The sequence below is a fragment of the Elaeis guineensis genome, chromosome 9 (genome assembly GCF_000442705.2).
Source record: "Elaeis guineensis isolate ETL-2024a chromosome 9, EG11, whole genome shotgun sequence".
Lineage (NCBI taxonomy): Eukaryota > Viridiplantae > Streptophyta > Magnoliopsida > Arecales > Arecaceae > Elaeis > Elaeis guineensis.
In genome coordinates this window covers 80,434,799-80,454,383 of record NC_026001.2, presented here as the reverse complement: position 1 = coordinate 80,454,383, position 19,585 = coordinate 80,434,799, and positions in this window count along the sequence as shown.

Genomic DNA, 19,585 nt, shown 5'->3' with positions numbered 1-19,585 from the left:
GATTCATAATCATTAATCATCCATCTGATCAGATGAGAACCTCTTTTGTATGTGATCCCATAGGCTCCATTCTGTCTGGTAGTAAAATATATTATGATCCCCATTATAATATCATCGAAATTTTTTTCGATGGATTAGAGCAATTTCAATTCTATCCTTCAAGGATCATCGATCATCAAGATGATATTCAATGGATCCCACAATCCATCAGTGACACCAACCAGTAGGTAGAGGCAACCCAGTAGAATGAAAGTAATGAACGTCTAAATGCAGTTACCGTATGATTCAGTCCTTCTATTAGGAGTCCTGACTTGATGGAGGTCATGGAGTACTCGTCAAACTCCAACATCAGTTATATGCCAGATTGGCTCAACTCGAGTTCACTTGTAAATCCCGTGAAATTTTTTTTAGTATTCATCCTTGCTTTGGTCAAAGACTTTCTGAACTCAGTCTTGCGAATTGTATAGGACTTCTTCTTTTCTATTAAGATCGATAGATTCCATCTAGCTATATCCTACTTCTAACAACAAATTTGAAAACACCGTAGCCAATATACACAGTATGGACTGAATGGCTAGAGACCAAGTGAATGTGCAGTCAAACTACAGTAGTCTCACTGTGAATAGCCAATGCACCATAGATCAAAGGAACACCCACACCACTGCAGCATCGAGAAGACCACCGATGAGTGAATAGATATCCAAGTGATTTTTCGTATTGGTTACGTTCAGTGCAAGTTATTCTCTAACAACCACCTGCACTATCATCCTAGTATCTCCATATTTAGACTCGAGACTCATTTATCCGGAAGAGAGATGATCTATGCATTGATCTAATTGGATCAATCACTATTCTCCATGATGATCCTCTAATCAAAAGTATTTAAAAATTAATCAATAATATATGTCTCAAATTTTCAACATCTTGAGAATATACAAAATCATCTGTGAATCTCTAGGACAAATCATGGACACAAAATATAATTAAAAATAAAAATTATCTTTTATTAATAATAAATATTTTATAAATATAAATATATATCCTAGAATTATAAAATGTATCAGCCAATAATTGGTTTCTAAGGCACACATCTAACAAACTCCCACTTGATCTAAAGCCAATTGGCCATATACCTAAGATCCATCTTCTCAAGGTGAGCTTTGATCTTTTGCTGGCTATGAGGCTTGGTTAGCAAGTCCGCCATGTTCTGCACGAAGTCAATTCTCTGCACCTCAACAAACTTCTTCTTGAGGTATTCGCATATGATGCGGAACTGCTGCTCTATATGCTTGAACTTTTGATGAGATCTGGGCTCCTTAGCGAGGGCTATGATGCTGTTGTCATTGTAGTGCAGTGCAACAGTATCTGATGGCATTACATCCAGCTCTGTAAGAAACTTTTTGAACAAGAATACTTTCTTAACAACTTTAGAGGCGACGATGTACTCAACTTTCATAGTCGAATCTGTAATGACCGACTGTTTGAAACTCTTTCAACTAATCGATCTTTTATTACATAGAAAAATACACTCCGATGTAGATCTTTTATCATCGACTTCAAATATGAAGTCCGAATCAGTATATCCTTCTACTTTCAGCTTTGATCCTCCACCAAAGATCAAGAATAAATTCTTAATCTTTCTCAAGTACTTAAGGATGTTCTTCACAGTAATTTAGTACTCTTCATCCGGATTCCACCGATATCTGCTCATGACACTCATAGAAGAGCTATATCAGGTTATGTACACAGTATGGTATACATGAGACTCCTTATTATCGAAGCATAAGGGATCTTGCTCATGTGTTAAATCTCCTAAAGTGTGTCAGGACACATATTCTTAGAGAGATGAATGCCATGCCAAGAGACAATAGACCCCTCTTGGAGTTTTTCATGCTGAACCTCTTCAGCACCTCCTCTATGTACATTCGCTATGAGATTCCTATCACACTCTTAGATCTATCCCTATAGACTTTTATACCAAGAATGTAGGAAGCTTCTCCTAGATCTTTCATGAAGAATTTCTTTGACAACTATACTTTGATCAATGTCAGTATGGAAATATGATTCTCAATTAGGAGGATGTCATCCATATACAATACGAGAAATACGATAGTGCTTCTACTAACCCTTTTGTATATATACGGCTCCTCATTTTTGATGAAATCAAATATTTTGATCACATCATTAAAGTGAGTGTTCCAACTCCAAGATGCTTTCTTGAGTCCATATATGGACCTTTGTAGCTTGTAGACTTTGTGATTACTATCACTGGATGTGAAACCCATAGACTGTTCCATATAGATATCTTCTTCAGGATATCTATTTAGAAACATAGTTTTTACATCCATCTATCAAATTTTAAAATCATGACACGCTGCAACTGCAAGCAGATTTGGATGGATTTCAGCATGGCCACGAGCGAAAAGGTTTTCTGATAGTCAATATCTTTGCATTGACTATTATCTTTCACAACTATCCTTGTCTTATAGGTCTCTACCTTACCATCCAAACTTATTTTTCTTTTATAGATATATTTACACCTAATAGGTACAATACCTTTAGATGGATCTACTAAGGTCTAAACTTGGTTGGAATACATGGAGTCAATTTCTGACTTCATCGCTTTCTTTCATTTCTCAGAGTTTATATCTAACATTGCCTCATCGTAGGTCTTGGGATCATTCCTAATGTCCTTATCTCCCATAAGGAATGCTTTCTCTAGATCCTATGTAAGAATATCTAAGTATCTTTCAGGAGGATGGAAGATCCTACTTGATCTACGAAGTGGAGGAGGTATCACATCTACTGGCTCACTATTGGATTTAGGTTCTTGGACTCGATATTTTTTAGAGACCTTCTCTTTGAGTTCAATTTTCCTCCCATTACCTCCATCTTGGATCAATTCTTTTTTCAAAAAGATGAAATGATGGCTCATAATCACATTGTGATCCTTAAGAAGATAAAAATAGCATCTCATAGATTTCTTAGGATTTTCTATAAAATGAGCTCTTAATAACCTAGCCTCTAACTTGTTCACCTACTGTCGCTTGATATAGGCTAGACACCCTCAAATCTTGAGATAACCAAGAGTTAGCTTCTTATTATGCCATAACTCATATAGTGTGATGGAACAGATTTAGAGAGAATCCTATTCAAAAGATGAATAACAGAAAGTAACACATGTCCCCAGAGAAAAATCGAAAGATCTATGAAGCTCATCATAGATCGGACCATATCCAATAGGATTCGATTCCTCCTTTCAAATATCTTGTTGAGCTGAGGCATCCCTACAGTGTCTACTGTGAGACTATGCCGTTATCTTTGAGATAGGTTTAAAATTCTCCACTAAGATATTCTCCTCCTAGATCTGATCGAAGAATCTTTATGAATTTTTTGATCTGCTTCTCTACTTTATATCGAACTCTTTGAACTTTTTAAAGATCTCAGACTTGTGTCGCATCAGGTACATAAAATCATATCATGAAAAATTATTGATAAAGATTATGAAGTAGAGATAGCCATCTCTGGCCTGTACATCGAATGGACCACACACATCAGTGTATATCAAGGCTAATATCTTAGTGGCTCTTTCTCTGTGTCCTACAAAGGGTTGCTTGTCCATCTTTTTTTGAAGACATGACTCACAAATTAGATAAGACTTGGAAGTTAATAGCTCGAGAAGGCCATCTTTCTCTAGTTTGTTAAGTTGTCCTCTTCGATATGGCCTAGCCTAAGGTGCCACAGATATTTTTGGCTAATCGTGTCTCTAAGTCTCTTAGACCCTACGGCATTCATAACTTGCTCGTTAATATTAACATCACATCCACATGCAAATGATAAAGACCGTCAATTAAGAAAGTACATGCAATAACTTTATTTCTTAAATAAATTATACGCATATCTTTATTGAAATTAAAATTGTAGTTATCCTGTGCCAGCACAGATACAAAACTTAGATTTCTATAGGCTATAAGTATAAAATGATAGTCTTTTAAAATTAAACTAATTTCTAATGGTAGTCATAGAAGGTAAGTCCCGGCGGTCACAACAATAACTCTTGCTCCATTGCCGACTTGAAGAGTGATCTCGCTTTCCCTCAGTCCTCTAAGTTCTTCCAAACTCTGCATAGAAGTGCACAAGTAAGCACTTAAATTAGAATCTAAAATCTAACTAGAAGAAGAGAAAATCGTTAGATTAGTTTCAATTATGAATATATCAGACATACCTTTATAAGGCCCATCCTTCTTCCTGTTCTTCACACTCACCAGGTAGGTCGGATAGTTCCTTCTCTAGTGGCCTTCGACATTATAGTAGAAACATTTTTCTTTATTGCTGGCCTTCTTTGGAACCTCCTTGTTAGGCCTGCTTTCGATCTTTTGCTTCTTTGCAAACTTTTTCTTTTTCAAAAAAGACTTTCTCTTTGAGGAAGCCTGCTCCATAGTAAGAACCATGCCCCTTGAATCTTTCAAGGTACCCTCAGTTGTTACTAACATATTCAACAATTCAGGCAAAGTGGTATTAATCTTATTCATATGGTAGTTCATAATGAACTACCCAAATAAATTAGGAAGGGATTGCAGGATCAGATCCACCTGTAATTCCTTATACATCGTCATCCCAAGCTTCTGAAGCTCTTCAATATCCTTGATCATTGTCAAATAATAATCATTGACGGACTATCCATCATGCATCTTCGCTCTGAAAAGTCTTCGTGAGACTTCAAAATGAGCCGTGCAACTCTGCTTACCGTATGACTCTTGTAGGTGAGTCAGCATGTCCTTGGCAGTCCTCATATTTTCATGTTGGCACTGAAGATCATTGGATATGGGGGTAAGAATATAGCACCTAGCCCTATTATCTTCGTCCATCCACTTTTCAAGTGTGGCTCGTTGATCAAAGGATGGACGAGCCGGTAACACAGGTATATCTTGATCGAGGACATGGTTTAACTTATCAAAACTGAGAACAATTCTCAAATTTTGAATCCAGTCTTTGTAGTTTGTCTCGATCTACCTATTGGCATCAAGATTTTGGGCTAAAGTGTTGGAACTCGATATGATTATCTACAGAGAGAATAATTTTAATTAGATGTTTGTACTTTTTAAATATTTATTCTAGAGACTTTAAAAACAAACAAGACTCCCATAATTTTTTCGAATCTTTCACACTCTTTAGGTGGAGAAATGAAAACCTATACGCATCGATTTTAAGTGGGCACTGTAGTCCTATTGATCTATACACATCTCAGCTAACAGTTATTGGTGAGCACAGACCAATGAATGGACAACACCTTATCCATTGCTTCATTAAGCAAGATGTAGCGGGTTGAGTTTCTAAGTCTTGTGGCCTCACCTAATAGTTATTGATATATTTTTTAGTTAAGTCAGACCTACCGTTCACTAGTGGGCGTAAAGCCATCATTGAGTTCCTCACCTAATAGTTATTGACCCGACCCCATCTTTATCTTGGGGCATCCTATGTCAATAGAGTGATTGTACTTTTTTGATGCAACCGAACCACTGTAACCAGTTGAGAATGATCAACGTCAGGAAGGCACCCACATCTCTACAACGATGGAATACCACTATGCTTAATATTTAGTGAGAAGATTTAGATTAAGTCTCATCTAAGTCAGCACATTTGATGTCTAACTGATCAGGTTTAGGTAGCACAATCTCATATCTGACTAATCTGGTCGGCATGGATGAACACAAATAACCAAGCAACCTTATTCAATCCTTAATCGATCAAATGGTCAGGTAAGTGAGATCGGTGGAAGGATATATCGATGCTTGCCTTAGATACTATTGAAATGGTCAGATAAGCATGCTTTCAATTAAAAATCATCGATCGAACTGCCAACTTACCTTAGACATCAATTGATAAATTAGAATCAAACAGGTTAGCCTAATAACTCGAGCTCGGACCATTGAGCCAAATTCGATCTTAAGTCAGTCAATTCACATCAAAATATGAATTGATGCAACCAACTACAACTAAACTCTACTTTGAGCCCCTTTGATCTAATCCTAACCAACTATTGATTAGGTTTGATCAACTACTCAAAATCAAAAAAGGATTCTATCCTGATCTAATCAATTGACCCTAATTGTAGTCTAATCATAAAATCTAATTTGTTCAATCCGTACCATATGCAATAACATAAAATTTAAATTTTAAAAATATTTTTTAGATTATATTTCATTGCATGTATTAATGGCTTATGATCTTGAAATATTTTTAGATCTAAACCTAAAGTCATATATCACAGATATGAAGTTTTAGATCTAAAATCTATAATATATATATATATATATTAATTTTTATATCTAAATTTAATAAAGCATATATCAGATACATACATAATCAGATCTAAAATAATGATTAAAATCTTTTAAAAATATTTTTTAAAATCTCATTCGCTTTGTACTAGGATAACTTTTATAATATAGAGGGTAAACCCTATATCAGGATAATCTTATACCAGTCTGATGTAAACTTTTAATTATTCTAATTTTAGAACTAACATTAACAAATACATCTGATTTTAGATCGAAAAGATTGATTTTATATTTCAAAAATAATTTTCAAAATCAATCAATCTTGTGCTAAGACAATCTTTACAATACAGGGGGTTAACCTTATATTAGGATAACCTTATTTTAGCACAAGATTGAATCAAACAAAGTCTAACTTTTAGATCTAAATCAAAAAAATTAGATCTATGCATGTCAAAAGAACTTAAGGCTCTGATACCACAGTTAGAAAATGAATAGGTTGCATGTATATATATCAAAATAATTTTGAATGCAGCAGAAATGATTTAGGTTAAATCCTTTCAACCCCTCATAATAGATCAGATCTATAATCTACCCATGTTCAGATCTATGACATGCATAATCTAAAAATAAAATACAGATATTTGAGATCAAATCTCAATACCTTGCATGGGTCGAAATACACCACAACTGATGATTCATGGATTTGAACAATTTTTTTAGCTGTGCATATGTCCGACCTCCAAAGATATCCACATAAGGACTCGTTTTGATCAGAGATAGGTGATCTCTCCAAAGTGCTAGCTCCCTTGCAAAGATCTCCTCTTTAATGGCTGATGTAGCTTCTTCTCCGAATCTCACAGACAATCTATGAAATGAAGAAGAACAGGAGGAATAGAGAGGAAGGAGGCTAGGCGTATGAAAATAATTTTCTCTCCACTTTTTCTTATTCTAGGCATCCAACTTTTGGATACTTTTTATAGGAAGGAAGGGATATTTGGGTTTAAGAGGCACCACATCTTCTTACATGCCAAAAAGTGGGGCGTGCAATATTTTATCGCCAAAATATGTGGTGTGGCACGAGAAAAAAATCAGATCTGATTCTTTCTCATACCCCCTTCTTTCTCAACGCACAAAGGGATGGGTTGGCGCCGCCATACTTTCCTATTATCTTAGATATGTTTCCTTCTTATCTTTTTATTAATTTGACTCAAATTCAAATTGGTTGAAGGGATAAGATGATGAGTCATTACACTATGCCGCTTACCCTTTTCTTGCACCCTCTCTTTCATGCAAAATACCTCAAGACAATCAATATTAGCACGTAATATCTAGGCATGTATTCTAGGGCATGCGCAAAGGAGAGAGTCCCAATGAGTTGGGACTCTAGGTTTTCCAATTTGGTTCAATCCAAATCTGATTTGATTGGGCTTAAGGAGAGGAGAGAACCTAATCCAATTAGGAATCCAATCTCCTCAATTAAATTATAATCTAATTAAAAATTAACTGAACCTAAGTCCTAATCAAATCAGGAATTAATCTCCCTTGCAATTAGACTCGATCCAATTAAATCCAATCCAAGTCAAACTGAATCTAATTCAATTAGACTTGATCTGAACTTTATTACTCAATCAAATTTAGCCAATTAGCAATCCAATTACTAATTAATCCTCCTATAATTTACTAACACTTAGTGAATTACATAATTATAAATTAATCTTAAGATTAATCATCAATCACATTGACGATTATATCTTTCAATGATTCATATCATTAATCATCTATCTGATCAGATAAGAATCTCTTTTGTGTATGATCCCATAGGTTTTATTTTATTTGATAGTAAGATATATTATGATCTACATCACAATATCATCGAAATTCTTTCGATGGATTGAAATAATTTTAACTCTATCCTTCGAGGATCATTGATCATTGAGACGACACTCAATGGGATCCATAATCCATCCATGATATTTAGCAGTATGTAGAGGCAACCTAGCAAAATAAAAGTAATGAACCCTTAAGAGTAGTTACCGTGTGATTCAATCCTTCTATCATAAGTCCTGACTTGATGGAGATCATGAAGAACTTGTCAAACCCCAGCGTCAGTCATATGCCAGATTAGCTCGACTTGAGTTCACTTATAAATCATGTAGAATTTTTTTTAGTATTCACACTTACTTTGGCCAAAGATTTCTTAAACTCAATCTCACAAATTATATAGAACTTCTCTTTTTCTATCAAGATCGATAGATTCTATCTAAATGCATCCTACTCTTAACGGTGAATTTGAACCCACCATAGCAACATACACAGTAAAGATCCGAATGGCTAGAGACCAAGTGAACATGTAGTCAAACTACATTAGCCTCACTGCAAATAGCCGATGCACCATAGATCAAAGGACCACCCACACCATTGCAGTATTGAGAAGACCACTGACGAGTGAATAGACATCTAAGTAATTTCTTATGTTGGTCATACTCTGTGCAAGTTATTCTCTAAAACTACCTACACTCTTATCCCAGTGTTCTCACACTATAGACTTGAGACTCATTTGCCTGAAGAGAAGGTGATCCATGCACTGATCTAACTGGATCGATCACTATCCTCCATGATGATCCTTCGATCGGGAGCACTTAAAAATTAACCAATAATATATTTTTAAAATTTTCAACACCTTAAGAATATATAAAATCATCTGTTAATCTCTTGGATAAATCACAGACATATAAAATATGATTGAAAATAAAAATTATCTTTTAGCAATAATAAATATTTTACAAGTACAAATAATTTTTTAAAATTATAAAATATATCAGCCAATAATTGGCTTTTAGGGAATACATCTAACAATAGTAGTATCTCAAATACTCTTTTGGATACCTAATAAAATGAGCTTTCATAAACCTAACCTCTAACTTATCCATCTATTATCATTTGATATGGGTCGAATATCTCCAAATCTTGAGATAATCAAGATTCAATTTTTTACCATGCTACATCTCATATAGCATAGTAGAAATAGATTTAGAGGAAACTCTATTTAGTACGTAAATTACAAAAGGCAAAGTATGTTTCAAAAAAAATAAGAGAAGATCAATGAAGCTCATTATGAATTGGATGATATCTAATAGAGTTCTACTCCTCCTCTCTAACACTCCATTGAGTTGAGGTGTACCAAGAGAAGTCTATTATGAGACTATGCCATTTTCTTTGAAATAATTTAGAAACTCTCACTAAAATATATACCTCCATGATCTGATCATAAAATCTTAAGGGATTTTTAATTTGTTTCTTTTTCTCATATCTAAATTCTTTGAACTTTTTAAAGGATTCAGATTTGTAGCTCACACATATATCTATACCGTAAAACATCATCGATAAAGATAATGAAGTAAAGATAACCATCCTTAGCCTGCACATCAAATGGGTCATACACATCATCAGTGCATACTAGGATAAGTATCTCTATGATCCTCTCACCATGTCTTACAAAAGATAGTTTGGCCATCTTTCTTTGAAGGCAGGATTCACAAACTAGATAAGACACATGAGCCAAGAAGCTCATCTTTGTTCAATCTATTTATTCTATCCTCTCTAATATGACAAGCTTGAGGTGCCATATATATTTCTAGTTTATTTCACCTCTAGATCTCTTAGATCCTACGGCACTCACTATCTGCTCAGATATATTCACACATACATCCATATATAAGTGATAGAGACTGTTAATCATAAAATCATATGCAACTAATTTATTTTTAAAATAAATCATATAGTAATCTTTACCAACCTATGCTAATGATAAAACAGAAATCAAATTTCTGCTAGCAGCAGATACATAATAGCAATCTCTAAGTATCAAACTAAATCAGATAATAATTGCAGAGGATAGATACCCAAAGCCATAGCAACAACTCTTGCCCCATTGTCAATCCAAAGGGTCACTTCATCTTCCCTCAGCCCTCTACTTTCTTTTAGACCCCGCATTGAAGTATACAAATGAGCACTCGAATCAGAGTCTATAAACTAATTAGAAGTAGAAGAAACCATAAGGTTTGTTTCAATAATGAGCAGATCTGACGTACCTTCTAAAGGCATGTCTCCTTTCTTTTTCTTTAGGCTCTCCAAGTATATAGGATAATTTTTTTTAATGGTCATTAACATTGTAGGGAAAATATTTTTTCTTGTCAATAGCCTTCTTAGGAACTTCCTTCTTCAGCCTGCTCTTGGACTTTTGTTTCTTCACAGACTTCTTCTTCTTCCAAGTAAACTTTCTATTGAAAGTAGAAGCTCGCTTTATAAGGAGAAGTATGCCCTTTGAACTCTTCAAGGTCCCTTCAATAGTCACCAACATGTTCAACAATTCAGCCAAGATGCAATCAGTCTTATTAATATGGTAGTTTATCATAAACTATCCATACGAACTAATAAGAGATTGCAGGATCAAATCTACTTACAATTTCTTGTGCATGATCTTGTCGAGCTTCTCAAGCTCTACCAAGTTTTTGATCATTGTCAAATAATGATCATGATCAGACTGCCCTTTGGTCAATCGTTCGATGGTTTGGTAATATAGGGATATCCTGATCAAGTACATAGCTAAGCTTTTCGAAACTTAAAAACTATTTTAGGTTCCTAAGCCAGTCTTTATGATATGTTTGGTTAGGCAATTGGTTTCAAGTTTGTGAGCTAGAGGGTTGGAAGTCAATATTTTATTCTTGCAGAGAGTAGAGATTCTAGTTAGATATTCATACTTGATTTTAAAATTTATTTTAAAATTTTTAAAATAAATATACCTCTCATTATTTTTTTGAATCTCTTACACTCCTCAAGTAGAGAGATAAAAATCCTTCGCGACTAGGATTTCAAGTGGGTACTGCGGTCTTATAGATCTACACATACCTCACCTAGTAGTTATTGATGACATATAAATCAATGAATGGACAGCTCTTATCCAATACTTCTCAAGCATGTTGCAGCGGTATTTGATCTCTCAGTTATATAGACCTCATTTGATAGTTATTGACCTCATTTTTTTGTTAAGTCAGACCCACCATTCAATGCATAAATAAAGCAGTCATTAGATCCCTCACCTAAAAGTTATTAGATCCAACCCTATCTTTACCCTGTAGTATCTTATGCTAATAGAGTGGTTGTATCTTTCTGATGTAATTGAACCACTATAACCAGTCGAGAATAGTCAACACCAGTAGGATGCTCGCACATTTATAATGGTGGAAGACCGCTCGACTTAATATATATAAAAAAATTTAATTTAGGTCTCATCTAATTTTAATTATCTATATCTCATGTAAATAACTAATCACTAATATTAATTATCTACATCTCATACAAATAACTAATCAAGCAATATATTTAATTGGTGATGATCATAGATTTATGATTTAGGCTCGAGCCATTGAGCTGGAATTAGATCTTAGGATCACTATTACAAGCACATCCACATTAATCGGTTTGATCATCTTCAACTCTTTGATCCGATCTCAAGCACCCTTGATCTGATCACGATCAACTCCTTGATCTGACATCGATCAACCATCCATTATGATCTGTGCCCATCATGTGCCATAGGCTTGCAATTCAATCAATCATTGACGTACAAATACATCATAGAATACAATCCAAAAGATCAAAAATAATAACAATTATTATAACCCTTTTTATGAGACTCACAGGTCTCCAAATTACAAGAATCATATAATGCATGCAGGCACCCAATATACATACTTAGATCTAATCTAATAAGACATGCAGATCTCCAAATATAGAATTTTAATAGTGCTTGCAGATACCATGATCACATCATAAAATATCACAGATCTAAAAGGGTCTATCCATGATCATCACCTCATGCATCTCATACATGAAAAATTAAAATTAGATCTGAATACAATTGATATGCATACTTTAAACGATCTTTTAATCATTCAGTTCATAATTCTAATTGCTTGTGATCAGCTATCACAACAACAAAACCATAAAAATCAATAAATATAAATAATTATTTTTAGATCTAAGATCCTAATCTTAATCATATGAGGGTGGCTCTGATATTACTATTAAAAAATCTAGTAGCATGCAACATTAAAATTTTAAACACAGTGAAAAGAAGAGAAATTAAAATAATTTTAATTCAAGCATGCATTCATAAGATCACATCTTAAAACACCAAGATCCCTTATAGATTTAAGATTAAGATTGAAATAAAAGAGAGGAAGATCTGATCTTTATCTTGCACGGGTAGATATTCAATGCAATTCGATGATCCGTGAATCTCTTGAAGATTTTTTTGAAGCCACACATGCATCCGATTTTTACAAATATTCACACAAAGCTGATCTGATAGGAGATCTTGATCTTGTTGGGGTTCTAACTCCCTTACAGAGATTGCTCATTCGATTATTGAATTTTTCTAATCCTTTTCTCTTTTCAAGAGAACATCAGAAAGACTAGAGGAGGAAGAAAAATGGGAGAGGAGATGGCATCCAACACTTGGACATGGGCTTGTAGAAGGATAAGGCTAGGGGATTGTCCAACTCTTGGACATAGTATGGAAGAAGGAAGAAAGGCTTGAGAATGTCCAACTCTTGGACATCTCATGTAAGAAAGAAAGAGGCATCAAGATTAATTAACTAGCACCCCTTCTCTCTTTTTATTTTGTGCCAATTACTTCTCACACTGGCTCTTTTTTTTTTTCCACACTTATCTCACATTAAGATGGGATAAGGAGGCACCCACATCTAATCCCTTTTAAATCCAATGCCTTAGGGTTTCTAGGAAGAGAGTCATGGGGCACTAAGACTCTTTATGATGGAGTCCCACCCCATCTTAACTTGTGCTCACCCTTCTCCATGCAAAACCAAAAATCCACGTGAAGAGATGGGTGTGGTCCTATATAAGGCACCATCTCTCAAAAAGAAAGAGTCGATCCGCAACTAAATCACTTTTGCAGATAGAGTTTCATATGGTTTGGTTTCTTAATAAGTCAACTACTTATTGAGTCTAAATCTTTTAAACTTATTAAATCTAATCTAAGTCAAATTCAGACCATGTCTAATCAAATTAAATTTTAATTTAATTTGATTAGGACTCAATCTCAATTATTTGATCAAATCAAATAATATAGCAATAATTATAAATAAATTCTCCTTTAACTCAGTAACTGTTAGCAAGTCCTCTCATGTAACTTTTATAAATCAGTTCATTCATCAATTATATTGATAATCAAATTCTTCTGCGATTCAAAATCGTAATTCAACTATTCGATTAGTCAAGATCTCTTATATATGTAATTTCATAGATTTTATTCTATCTAATAGTGAGATATACTATGATCTCCATCATAAATATCACTGAAACTTCATTCAATGGATTGAAATAATTTTAACTCACCAAATGAGAATTATTGACCATCAAAATAATTTTTATTGGTCTCATAATCTATCAGTGACACCTAAAATTAAATAATGGTAATCCAATAGAATAGAAGGAGTGAACCTCTTAGGTGTAGTTACCATGTGATATAGTTCTTATATCATTAGTCCCGACAAAATGAAGATTATGAAAAACTCATCAAATTCTATCATCCATCTTATGTAAGATTTATTCAACTTGAATTATTTTATGAAATTTTATAATTTTTTTTTCTATTATTCACACTATCATGATCATGATCTTCAGAACTCGATCTCATAAATTACATAAGATTACTCCTTATCTACCAAGATCGATAAATCTTATCTAGGTGCACACCCTACTCCTATAATGAACCTACTGTAGCTAATCTACACCGCAAGGATTCGAATGGCTAAGGACCAAGTGTATGTATAGTCAAACTACAGCAACCTCATTGTGAATAATCAAGGTACTATAAGTCAAAGAATCAGTCACACTACTACAGCATCAAGAAAGTCACTGACGAGTGAGTAGACATCCAAGTGACTTCTTGTGTTAGTCATTCTCGATACTCTTATTCTCTAACAACCATCTGCACTCTCACTCTAGTGTCTCCACATTGTAGACTCGAGATTTATCTGTCTAAAAAAAAATAATTTATGCACCAATCTTATCGGATCAATCACCATCTTCGTGATGATCCATCGATCAAGAGTATTTTAGAAATTGATCACCAATGACACAGACCTCAAATTCTCAACTCTTGAGAATATATGTCATCATCTTATTAATTCACTAGATGATTCATGGACACATACATAATATGAGTAAAAATAAACTACCCAATATTATTAATAAATAATAAGGTCAAGTATAAAATTATGTCTTAGAAAAAATAAATGTGTTGGTCCGATTGGCTTCTAAAGCATATATCTAACATTTCTATACGATTATTTCATCAATTGTCTTAAAGTTGACCATCGATACTCAATTAAACCTAGATTATGTTTATATTATCTAGTATTAACATATGCTGCATCAATTGTTTGTGTTTCACTAGTTCATATAGTCATTGTTGTATTCTCTCTCTCACACACATTTTGAGTGGTGATTAACTTCTTTAAAATTAATTAATTTCCTTTTTTTTTTGTGAACTCAAACTGGTTTTGAAGAATACTTATGAACATCATGATCATACCTATTAGAGTATGTTGTGCATTTTTGGATAGAATTCTGTATAGAACTAGTTCAAGTAATAACACTATTGTAACTTGAGAGGGGTTTCGCTTCATGCTAGAGAATATTGTTTGTGGTCGAGCAATCAACCAGTCTAATACTTCAGCTGGTCAAAACATGATTGTTTCTGGAAATATTGATGTCAACTAAACACCGAGGTATAGGAGCTACTGAATGATAATGATGAACAATGTCATCCATTCATTTGTTGCCCGATTTTCACCTAACTAGGCTTATGTCTGATTTTTTTTTTCCTTTCAATATGGCACTTAATTACTTCAAAAATTTACATTGGATTTCAATATAACATATTTATATTAACATATATATGTATGAACTTTCTATAGCATCATCTCATATCTTATAAACTACAATGTTTGCAACTAATGGATTGCATTATTATATATTATTTTAATATTTGCTCTTATAGCACTTTTTATTTACTTAGGCTGATAATGGATGAATCTAATTTTTGTTATCAATCTAATTCTTTACTTAATTATAGAAAAGTCAGGATAAAAGAGCAAGATCCCAACAAGCTTGCACCATCAAGGTAAATTGATCATTCTCTATTACTTTTTTCATATATTTTATATTTTTTTATTTTATATTTATATTATATTGATAAATTAAAAACTCTATTTATAGGAAGGAAATGAGGTCATCTTGAAGAGTTCAAGATGGCCATACAAAACTGAGGTGGCGCACAGAATGCTTATAAGTAAAAATTCATCTAAGATGGTGGGTAATACCATTCTAGTGATCGAATTTTGGAAGATTTATATTGATTTTATAAGAGTATAAAGTGAGCCATTGATCTGGATTAATGGACTGCACCAAGTTATTGGTGATGCTATTGGCTCAATAATTATATAACCCTCTACTTTTGAATGTATTATAGTTTCTTATCTACCTTTTTTATTAATTTTTATTACTTTTATATATTGTTTACTTATAGGCTAATTATACATTTTTTTTCTTTTTTTTGTAGATTAAACTTGTCGAGAAATGATGCAAAGCTCCTAATCATTATGTACATAGTCTTTTTTTTATTTTGTCTACTTGGGATAATAGATTTTTTTATCAAAATCTTGAAGGATATATCTATAACTTTGTTTAAAAAATTAATACTTTCATTGCTGTTAGCATTGTTATATGAAAAGCTCTTTTTATTGTAAGCTTTTATTTGCTTTATGAAAAAGTAACTTATTTTAATCATTTGTGAAAGTTGAATTCAAAATTTTGATTAATTACTTATTTTTAAATTAGATTGCTTTAAGATGCAATTGAAAAGGAGAATACTATGTATGCTCGTATTCAAGTTATTAGGTATTTATTTTTTAAAAAATAATATATAAAGTATTGCCAACGGTCATATTCGCTGTTAAAAGGTTATTACCAATGACTATATTTGCTGCTAAATGTATATTTTCAGTGATTAATGTGTTACTAAACCCACATTTCCAGCAGTTAAAACCGTTGCTATAAGATTAAAATTTTTTTGATGGTCAAAATTTTTGGAGCTAGAAATGCTGCTAAGATACTCCCAGCTTTTTTAAACGACTGCTGAGAAAGGTTTCTAAATCTTTGCCCCATGGTTCTGACCGTTGGAATATATTTTGCTTTTTCCAGTAGTCAACACTAAAACCATTGCCAAAAGTTTAACTTTTCCGGCGGTCATGACCGTCGGAAAATGTTTGATGTTTTCCAACGGTCATGACTATTGGTAAAATCTTAAAATGCAATGGTGATGGTAGCTTCTCCAGCAGCATAGCAGCGATCGGAGAAATTGCTAGGAAATTTTTTCCTAGCGGTTTTTCTTGCTTTTACCGGCTATTTTGATCACTACTAAAGTTTTTATTTTTTGTAGTAAAATAAGATTCAATTTCGAATGAAGCATCAATTAGATGATATTTAATTATTTAATATTTTTTTATTTATTAGTTAGAACAGTTCAACCATTAAAGCATTCTACTCTCGGTTGTTCCTTTAAATTTGGTCCCATCTTAGGATATTAGTGGATTCTAGTTGGATATACAGGCCTGCTAGCCATTCATCACACAAACATGCCGACCGGTGCTTGGCTTAAGTGGTCATCCCATGCACAAAGTGTCACAAGAATTGTTGTGCGTGCCATGTGAAGGCCTACCTTTTTGTCTCTCGACTTCTATCAAATTTATTTCATGTTTTAAACTAGGCTTTGCCTTAAGCATTATTGGACTAGTCCTTGGAGAGTCCTCTTGCCATGCTGCTATTAGGATGGCTTTGTGAGTCCATAACAGCTATGACCCCTATTATCCACTTATTTAGGCCTTTATAGGCTAAGAGACTAGCAGTTGAAGCTGCTATTAGACTGGCCTTTTGTAAGGGCTATGATCCACGCACTCCATACAAATTATATGGAGAGTCCTTTCTCCATGAAATAGCCATCCATTGCATTCTTCTTTTTTTTTTCCTTGCCTACAATTTTCATATCTTTTGCTGCTACTTTTTCTATATTTATATAATATCATAAATATTATTTCTTGGTAGCTGAAGGGGTTGACAGGCTAAGCCTTTCATGTGCTTATGTTGCACCATGGAGGAGCTAGGTTGAAGAGGATTGGTTGTACCTTGTGAGTGTTAAAGATGCAACCTATCCTACAAAAGAGGAGAAATAGCACTATTACAATAGTACTTAGCATACCTTTGATCTGGGTTCCCCTAAAACTTTATTGGTTTAGTCATTGATATTTAACAGAATTTCGAGCTCTATTCTATTAATTTATGAACACAATTTTCAATCATACTAACCTTTGAGTTTTTGATTTATTTTTCGTTTACTTCAACAACATTAATATGAAGAATTGAACATTGGTAGCAAGGCCTCAAAATTACATTTGGCAATCTACTGAGAGAAAAGAAATGTATATATATGCCCTATTTTTGGTGTCATGAAAACTTACAAACCAATTAATTACATTAACCATATATGCATGGATGGCTTAGGGCCCCCAAAAAAGACAAGTCCTTAAGCATTTAAAATTCTTTAAATTTTTTGTATGAGCTAGACATGGTGAAGATTATACTCTTTCGAAAGAGCATCAAGTCACAAATTTGATGCAAGTTATAGAACTCAATTTGGAGTATAGGATAGAAAGTTATGCTCAAATTAATAAATATTATGCAAATACATGGACCGCAACAACCTTGCCTAAGAAGAAATTGTTTTTATCCAAATTAGTCTTGTTGGAGAGAGAATTGAGTTGAAAATCCAATACATTTTGGAAAACTCAATTCTAAGTTGTGGATCACAAGTTATTGCCGATAGTCTGAACACCGCGAAAAAAGAAAAACTATTCTTGAGGGCAGAGCTCTACTGTCCCATGGCACGCATTATAGTAACCTATTAGTAGAATCCTTTTGGGTACTCAGGTGGAATCACCTTATTATTGGAATGACTGGATGACAACAACCTACTATCGAATCACCTTATAGTAACCTATTAGTAGAATCCTTTTGGGTACTCAGGTGGAATCACCTTATTATTGGAATGACTGGATGACAACAACCTACATCGAATCTTTTTGAATCAAATTTTGAGTTTTTGGATGGCAAGAACCTGCTATTAGATCATTTGGACAAAAGAAACTTGCCATTTGATTCAAAGACTTGAACAATCTTATCTCAATCAACTTGAATAACTTTAAGTTGTTTTTCAAATGTTCAAGTGGCAATTTCTTGCCTCTAGAATATTAGGATGGCAAGTTCTTGCTATCAGATCCTTTTTATGAAAAAACTAGGGTAGCCAATTTATTTCAACTTGACTTTGAATTTTTATTTTTTTTTAATAGATTTCAAGCTTACCCATCCATAGGATGCCTATTACAAAAAATCTTCTTCTACCACTCAAGGCATCACTTCCTTAAATGAAGATCTACCCACGTGATCACATTCCCGGCCTGACAAGTGCCAAATGTCTCACCAAACATTCATGGTTACCACCTAAAGTCTAGCTAAAAAGGCAACCTATGACTTGAAAAATGAATGGACACTACAATAGAAAAGAATATTTACAATATAAAAAAATATTATAAATATTAAATTTTCATGCTAAATATTTATTTGTGATGTAAATTTCATTACTAATATTTAGTCACTAAAAATTGAAACGTAGATAATATTTTACGATGAAAAAATTTTTTTATTGCTAATAATACATTTTTTGTGATGTAAAATTTACATCGTAAAATATTTTATTTTTTAAATTATTTATGATGAAAAAATTTCATCACAAATAGATATTTTTCATCATAAATAATTTAATAAATAAATTTAATATTTAAAAAATAAATTAAATTAATTTTTTATGACGATAAATTTGCATCATAAATATTTTTGTTGCAAAAAAAAAATATTTGCAACAAAAATTTTTCATCACAAACAACTTTAAAAAGTATTTTTATATTTAAAAAATATATTATTTACGATGAAAATCGTACATCGCAAATGATTGTATTTACGATGGATATTCCATCATAAATAATTTCATCACTAATTAAAATATAATATTTTTTAAAAAAATTAATTATAAATATATATTTTTTAATTTATATTTTTAATATTTTATATTTATAATCTACAAAATTGAAATAAAAAATTCACAC